Source organism: Camellia sinensis, chromosome 5 (genome assembly GCF_055761805.1).
Source record: "Camellia sinensis isolate YWXY chromosome 5, ASM5576180v1, whole genome shotgun sequence".
Taxonomy (NCBI): Eukaryota; Viridiplantae; Streptophyta; class Magnoliopsida; order Ericales; family Theaceae; genus Camellia; species Camellia sinensis.
Window position 1 is genome coordinate 192,524,507 of NC_138965.1, and position 7,631 is coordinate 192,532,137.

The 7,631-nt window shown below is 32.7% G+C and overlaps 1 long non-coding RNA gene across 1 annotated transcript; it reads right to left on the reverse strand.

Annotated features, from left to right (window-relative positions):
• Positions 1-3,855: 3,855 nt before the first annotated feature.
• Positions 3,856-6,253, reverse strand: LOC145790311 (uncharacterized). The gene is made up of 2 exons (XR_014328994.1): positions 6,130-6,253; positions 3,856-4,105 (listed from the first exon to the last, which is right to left on the reverse strand). It is a non-coding gene; the product is annotated as an uncharacterized LOC145790311 (long non-coding RNA).
• Positions 6,254-7,631: the final 1,378 nt, after the last annotated feature.

Consider the following 7,631-nt stretch of genomic DNA (forward strand, 5'->3'; position numbering starts at 1 on the left):
TTAAGCTTGCGAAAGGGAAAAACACACAGTCAACCTTAGCATGGACAAGGAGAGGTGGCAAAGTGGCGAGCCTATCACCCCTCGGGTTGTGAGGGGTTCATGTAATCTATTACCTAGACTTTTGGGTTGTGAGGTTATTCCTTCATTCATTCTAGGTTTGCTAGTTGTTTCTTCTTGGAGCTAGATACTTCTTGCTTTCATGCCCTTTAGGACTTCCATTGTATATATCCTTCCTTTTTTGGCATGAAGGGACCAACTTTCACAAGTTACTAAATTCCAACAAAGCATATATTGTATGAAAGACCAATGGTATCGGTGAATGTTGACTAGTTGAACCACTTGGGGGTGGGGGATGTTTGGATATTACACTAAAATCAATCAAACTGTGGCATCATACACCCTTTGTTTTTTTGTTTTTTTTGATAAATACGTCATACACCAATTTAAACCAGTTTGATTTTCATAGTAAGTGAACCCATTATTAGTATTCATGGAACTAACTCCATGACATGTTCTGTAACAAATCTATATTTCTGTCAAACAATTCCACCAAAGCTCAACCTTTTCACACCTTTTAAATACAGAAATTATAACATTTCATGTCCCTAGCAATTGCAATATCCACATTGAGTTGACAATCGATGCTTTCAATTTCTCCCTTCTAGCCAATATACGTTGTCGAATTGTGACACAAACAGCACAATTTTAGCAACACTATGCTCAATCAATAAGGTAGTACAGAACACAAGGGCATGTTCCATTTATAAGCACACTTATTTTCAGAATTAAAATTCATTTATAGAACAAATTATACCTAATGAATACAAAAAAGAAAAGGATATGTAACGCTTCAGAAAAAGAGAGGACCTAATAATTCTCGTGGCCTCTTCCAAGCCCAAAATCCTCTTCGATACAAGAACAAGTTGAATTGGGACAAGGGTTTTAATTTTTTTTCCCCCTTAATAAAACTAGAAGTGAACACAATACATACAGCAAACAAAATTGAACCCAAAATTCAAATTACTAGTTATGACAATGGTAGTAGTGTAAACCATGGAAGAGACGAAGAAATGTTGAAAAGAGGCAGAAAACAACAAATACAGAGAGTATGAAGTGACATACCAGAGAGACAAAGAGAGAAGATAATGATGATGATGACAACAAGGGTTGTCCATAAAGAGAAGATTGTGAGTTGCAGAGATGTTTTCGCATATAGGAGAGTGAAAGGTTTTTTTTTTTTTTTTTTTTTTTTTCAGATTGAGGCTTTGGAACAGTTTATTTTAGTAATTTTTAATTTTTTTTATTAAAATATGAAATAAATTTATCTATTTAGAATAATTTTTTAATTTTTTACGAAAAGATGTACATAAGATAAAAAAAATTTAACTATTTGGTATAAATGATGAACTTATTAATTTTTTAATAATTTTTTAACTTTTAAACTAAAATTAATTAGCATGCTTGTTTTGAGTTTTTCAAAAACTCTTTTCAGAGAATTATACTTTTTTATTTTTCGTATTTTTTTATTTTTATTGAATTTTTTAAATATTTTAAGTAATTTTTTTACTTTTTAGACATACCTAACATAAATATATCTAAAAAATAAAAAAAATTGTGAAAGAAACCTTTTAAAAGTTCACTAAATACCAAAAAAACAAAAAAAATGAGAATTCCGTACATATTTTGTATTTTTATGTATTTATTAATTTTTTAAAATATTTTTTCATAATTTTTTTACTTTTTAGATACATCTAAGTAAGGTGTATCTAAAAAAAATAAAAAAAAATATTTAAAATTTTAAAAATATTCACTAAAAATAAAAAAACATGAAAACCAAAAAATTCAATTTTCAAAAAACTTAATCCAAAAAACTTAAACCAAACACAGTGAATACTTTCCCAATGAGAATTTGGGGTAGATAATGTCTTGGGCTAGTTGACCCAAGAGAGACAAAATGGAGAAATTATTTAATACTCTCGGAGCACTACGTATTCATACTCCAAATCAATCATTAATTACTTAATTCTATATTGTTCTCCATCACTAACCTCTTGTGTCTTTCCATCAATCAAAATTTTATAAAGTATCATGTGTCCATATTCCGGGAGTACTTAATAATCAGCCGACAAAATGTGTCCTTGATGGGCTAATGATGTGGAAATTGGATCATACTGGGGTTGTTATTTTTATCATATTATTTAGTTGGTTAACAGTCTTCTGATAATTATTCGGAGTGGGCCTAAAAATTGAGCCCATTAAACCCAACAACAATTCTTTGAATCACCAATCGCAGAGGAGTTGAATTATTTTTAATTTTTTTTTAATTTTTTAATTTTTTTTTTTAAAAACTCAACCAAACAGACAAGTTTAATATTCATGTGACCATTACCACAAATGTGTATAGTTACGAGGGATGGAGAATATTTTTATGCTTGCACAGAAAGAAGTTTTCAGAATTTGTTTCGGCAAATTTTTTAAAAACTATTTTCGTGAATTTAAAAATAAAAAAAAAACTTATTATTTCATATGATTTTCTCCTTTTTTTGAGGCAAAAGCAGTTTTAAAAAATTCAAAAACAAATTTTTGATATTTATTTTTTTCAAAATAGTGTGTGATTTTGTAAATGAGAGTGATTGTTGGGCTTAGTAGGCCCATTTTAAAGCTCACTTTGTGATTTAAATTATTTATTTTGTAAGACTAGCCAAAAAGATAAATCATATAAAAAATTAAATTGATCAGATATCGATAGTTACATGTTTGACTTACATTTGTTTTATAAAATTGAATGGTAAACATGATTTTTAAGAATAAATAGTATATTTTTTAAATAAATTTAATTCAATCATTTTATTATCAATATCTAGTTGTTTTGATTTTTTGCATAGGTATCTACTTAATGGACCCTAAGCCTAACAAGTCTCTCTCATCGATGGTCATCCGAAATAGGTTTCAAAATCAGGCTCATTAAACCCAATACCACCTCTTTGGATCACCAACATAAGTTGAATCATATTTTGACTTTTTTTCTTCCTTCTTTTTTTTTTTTTTTTTTTTAAATAAAATTTGAAAACTCAACCAATCAGACACATCTAAGGGAAACCAAACAAGTTGCGAGTCAAAGTAGTGTTTTGAGAAATTGATAAAAAGTTGACTTTTGACTTTTTTAGCAAAAAAAGTTAACTTTTTGGATAATGACTTGGGTAAAAAAGTTAATTTTTTTTACTTAAAAAGCTAAAAGCTAACTTTTTGCTAGCTTCCCAGACCATCACCATAAATGTATAGTGGTTAGGGAGAAGTAAGCCAATTGAAGACTTTTCAGCTTTGATTTGGTGGTTCTCATTTGAGAGTTAGGAAAGAACTGCAGTCATGTGAGACCATCAAGGATCATATCATATATACCTACTACATATCTATATAATAAGGGAGAAGGATTTTTGAAAATATCTAATTTGTCTTAGAGATACATTTTGATCCAATAGTTTAAATTGCCTTATCTAAATTTCAATGGTTGATATGTCTTCATTTCCCGCCCAAATGCTCTAATGGTCCAAAATGTAAATTGAAGAAAATCTCTCTTTCTCTCTCTCTCCTCTCTGTCACAGGTACTCATCTCCTCTCTCTCTCTGATTTCAATTTTTGAACTCTCTTTCTATCTGCATTGGAGCCTATCTCATGCAACGACCACGGACCATCGCGACGCTGACGACCACCGACCACCAATGTCACGACCCCATTCCGCCCCTAGTAGAATGGTGCCATGATGGCCAGTAATTCGAGATTACCAAAGGCCAACTTGCAAAGATTCACACACAATCAGAGTATACATATGGGGCTTACATGTGCGGAAGCAATAAATTTAAAACTAAATAGTCCGCAAGAGCTGTGCATAGATCAAATGAAATGACATGCATCTTAATATAGCTTACAACTTGGATACAATAAAATAAAGTATAAAATACATCTTGATCAAAAGGCTTCTCAAGCCGACATATACAAAGAGATAACTACAAGCCGAGAAGCATAATCTTCAAGATGCTACAAAACATGAAATCCCAAAACATCTTGCAAACAATCATCTAGGCATCATCGCCTTCCTGCTTGTCACCTACATATATATATAGAGAGTGTGAGTTTGGATACTCAGTGAATGATACTAGTAATAAAGGTTTTGCATGAATGATATTCAAGATCTCTTTTTTAAACAATACATAGCATAACTAGTACAAAAATCAAAGGATGAATCAAGTCCATCAATCAAGTCTTTCAAACCTTTAAGGGATGTTTACTAGCATCAATATAATACAAAGGATGACATTAAACAAAGGTGCTACAAAAGCATAGGGTCCTCTAGCACGTAAGGACTTGTGCTACAAAGGCTTAGAGTCTCCTAGTGTAATGCCCCAACTTCCAGGCCGTTAATTAAGTACAATATTACCACACAATTAGGATAGATAACCAAAACATCTTAATATACATATATAACCAGAATTAGTATCACGGATCATTCGTTTATTTTCCATTGCAGGATTACAAAACATTGAAAACAAAAACAACTAGTCTAAGTCTTCAAATGAACCACCACTCTAACACTTCATTGTATTTGCCTTTGCAATAACTTTCATCATTATAACTGTTTAACCACCTGGCATGACACGCCATGAGCTTGGAATGCCCAGTAAAAACACACACATCCCCATATCTTCTATCAACCAATCAACCAATCAACCATACATAGGACAAATTGGGTAACATAACATGCAAAATTACAACAAGGTTCTATGAATTAGGAGTTTGCCTAGACATCTAGGATCCCCCAAAGAGATCCTTCTACCCAACCACAAGGCTGAACACCGGATTACTCAGACTCCTCCTTTGCTGCTTTGCAGACCTTACCACCTATGCCCAACTCCTGGTTATTTACTGGTTAGTGACATTGATGGACGTCAAAAGGGACGGCTAAACAAGTGGGCTCGCTTACACCCAAATCGTGCCTAGGGCTCGCTTACACCCTGCACATACCATACCAAATCGTGCCTAGGGCTCGCTTACACCCTGCACATATCATACCAAAGGGCTCGCTTACACCCTGAAACCACCGCATAGAGTCTGAATACAACCATGTCAACCTAGGGGCTCGTTTAGACCGCTTGCGCAAGACTTAACTCATTTGGTTTTAATTCCATTCACATGTTCAATACATAAATCATTCTGAAGCACAAGGGTGAACGTCACCTACTACCAACCCCTTTCCATTTCCCTTTTATTAGATCTTTTGCCAAGCAAGCTAGTCACATTCGGTAATTCGGTAATATAAAAGAGCATGAGGCAAACATAAGAAATGAAATGTAGCCCATGATAATCATACATAGGTATGGTAAGGCAAGAAAATAACATTAGGCATGCTTTAAAATACTTAGAGACAAACAACACAACAAAACACCATTTCCAGCATTGTTCGGTTCTGCAGGGCTAACAAGAACGCTTTGGTAAAAATACTTATAGGTCAAATTAGGGGCTGAAATTGCACAGAAACAATATTCAATCTGTCTAGTTTCAGTTCCAATTTTCAGAAGTTGCACAGCACCTCCACAAATTCATCTACAAACTATATTCGAAAACCTATCCAGATTTGTCACCCTTTGGGGAAACTAACTTTTCTCTCAATCTACCTAATGGTTTTCACTCAAATAAAATCTGTTGGAAAGAGGACTCAGAGTTCTAAATTTTGATAGAAGAACCAACATGATTTGATTTTTCTAGAATTTTATAAAATTGCTAAAAGTGGACTGTTTTTCAGAGATTTAGGACCATATTTTTCAACAATTTATTCAAGCCCTAAAAACAAACAATTTGGAGCTAATAAAATTTTCACAAACTCTAAACACACCAAATATCCTACCATAAATTCAGATTTGAGAATTAAATAGATTTGATATTTATTTTAAATTAGGGAAGTTGCAGCAGTGCCTAATTTCACAAATTTGTAAGACAATGGCAATTGATCATATCCACACTTTAACATACACCAAAAACCCTATTTACCATTAATTTGCAACACAAGAGGCATATTAGACAATAGAAGGAGATGGTGAAAGAATTGGAGAAGACAAAGGAAGGGTATGTTCTTACCTTTTTGAGAGTCACCATTATTATTATTATTTTTCTTCTTCTTCTCTACTTCCTTTGATCACACTTTCACCCTCTCACCCTCTCCCTAGGCTGTTGAAAATGTGTGGTGAAAATTGAGACAAAGTTCTCAATTTATAAGCCATGAAATAGGGCTAGCTTAATGACTAAGAAAAAGCATAAAAATCTAGATATTTTTCCATTGCTCAAATAAGTTTTAAAATAAATAATAAAACTATTTATTTAAAGATACGTGTAGATATTTATTTAAAGATATTTATTTGCTCAATTAAATAATAAAGGTTCAAAGAAAATAATAAAAATTCAAAGAACTAATAAATATTCAATTAGGCTAAAAATAAATTTGATGAATTAATTTAGAAACTAGGAGGTACATAAATAAAAGCCAAGTGTTAGGGTATTTCCAAATATAAAAATGGCATTCTATGATTTAATTATAATACAAAATAAAATACAAAAAAATAATTCTTTCTTGGACCATTTTGTAAAATTTTATAAAATTTGGGATTAAAATGTAATTAACCTAAGGCTTAGGGTATCAAGTGTAATTACCAAAAATTAGGGTCTCTACACCTAGCACGTACGAACTTGTGCTACAAAGATTTAGAGTCCCCTAGCACGTACGGACTTATGCAACAAAGATTTAGAGTCCCCTAGCACGTACGGACTTATGCAACAAAGGTTTAGAGTCCCCTAACACGTACGGACTTTCCAAGAATGTCATCCAAAACAAGGCTAATACATGATACACAAAATAGGGGTATTCATTCATGCTTAACAAATACTTTTATCGAAACAAGCAAAGCAAAGATTTATCAAAACTTTATAACATAATTTTATTAAAAATACCACTCACATAGTTCTTCGGGTGTAGGAATTACAAGCAAGGATCCAAGGCCTACAAGCACATACTAAATCCTATTGGATGCGTTTCAATAAGACAAGGTGAGATGCTCAAAGATGGATATGAAATGCATCCTTAAAACAAGCTTTATATGACAGGAAAGGATCTCGGCATCTCTTTCAAAATCAAGCCAAAACAAAGTAAAACATGCTGGGAGTTACAACACTGCCTTTTCATCTCGGAAAAACATGCTGGGTACAAACCAGGTCTAGGCCGAGGTCCCACACCTCTTGGCCGAGGTGTGTTCCTGACGACCACATTCAAGGAAATGAAGTTTGGGAAAATCTGGGTTTCCCTCTTGAAGAACATGAAGAGCATGAATGCTAAATTCATAACATTTATTCCAAAATCTGAGATTTCATGAGATGAGTTCGAAAACATGGACCTGGGTACCCATACTTGAAGATCTTATGAAAACAAACACGAAAACATGGAACTTGTTACAAATTTTCGGATCAAAACATGGTTTTATCTCAAGAACATAAGAACACCATTTTCTCTTTCTAAGGCAAACTTTAAATCAATGCATGGTTTATGAATTATGGCAGATCATGCAATGCAATCGGATCAACATACAGAA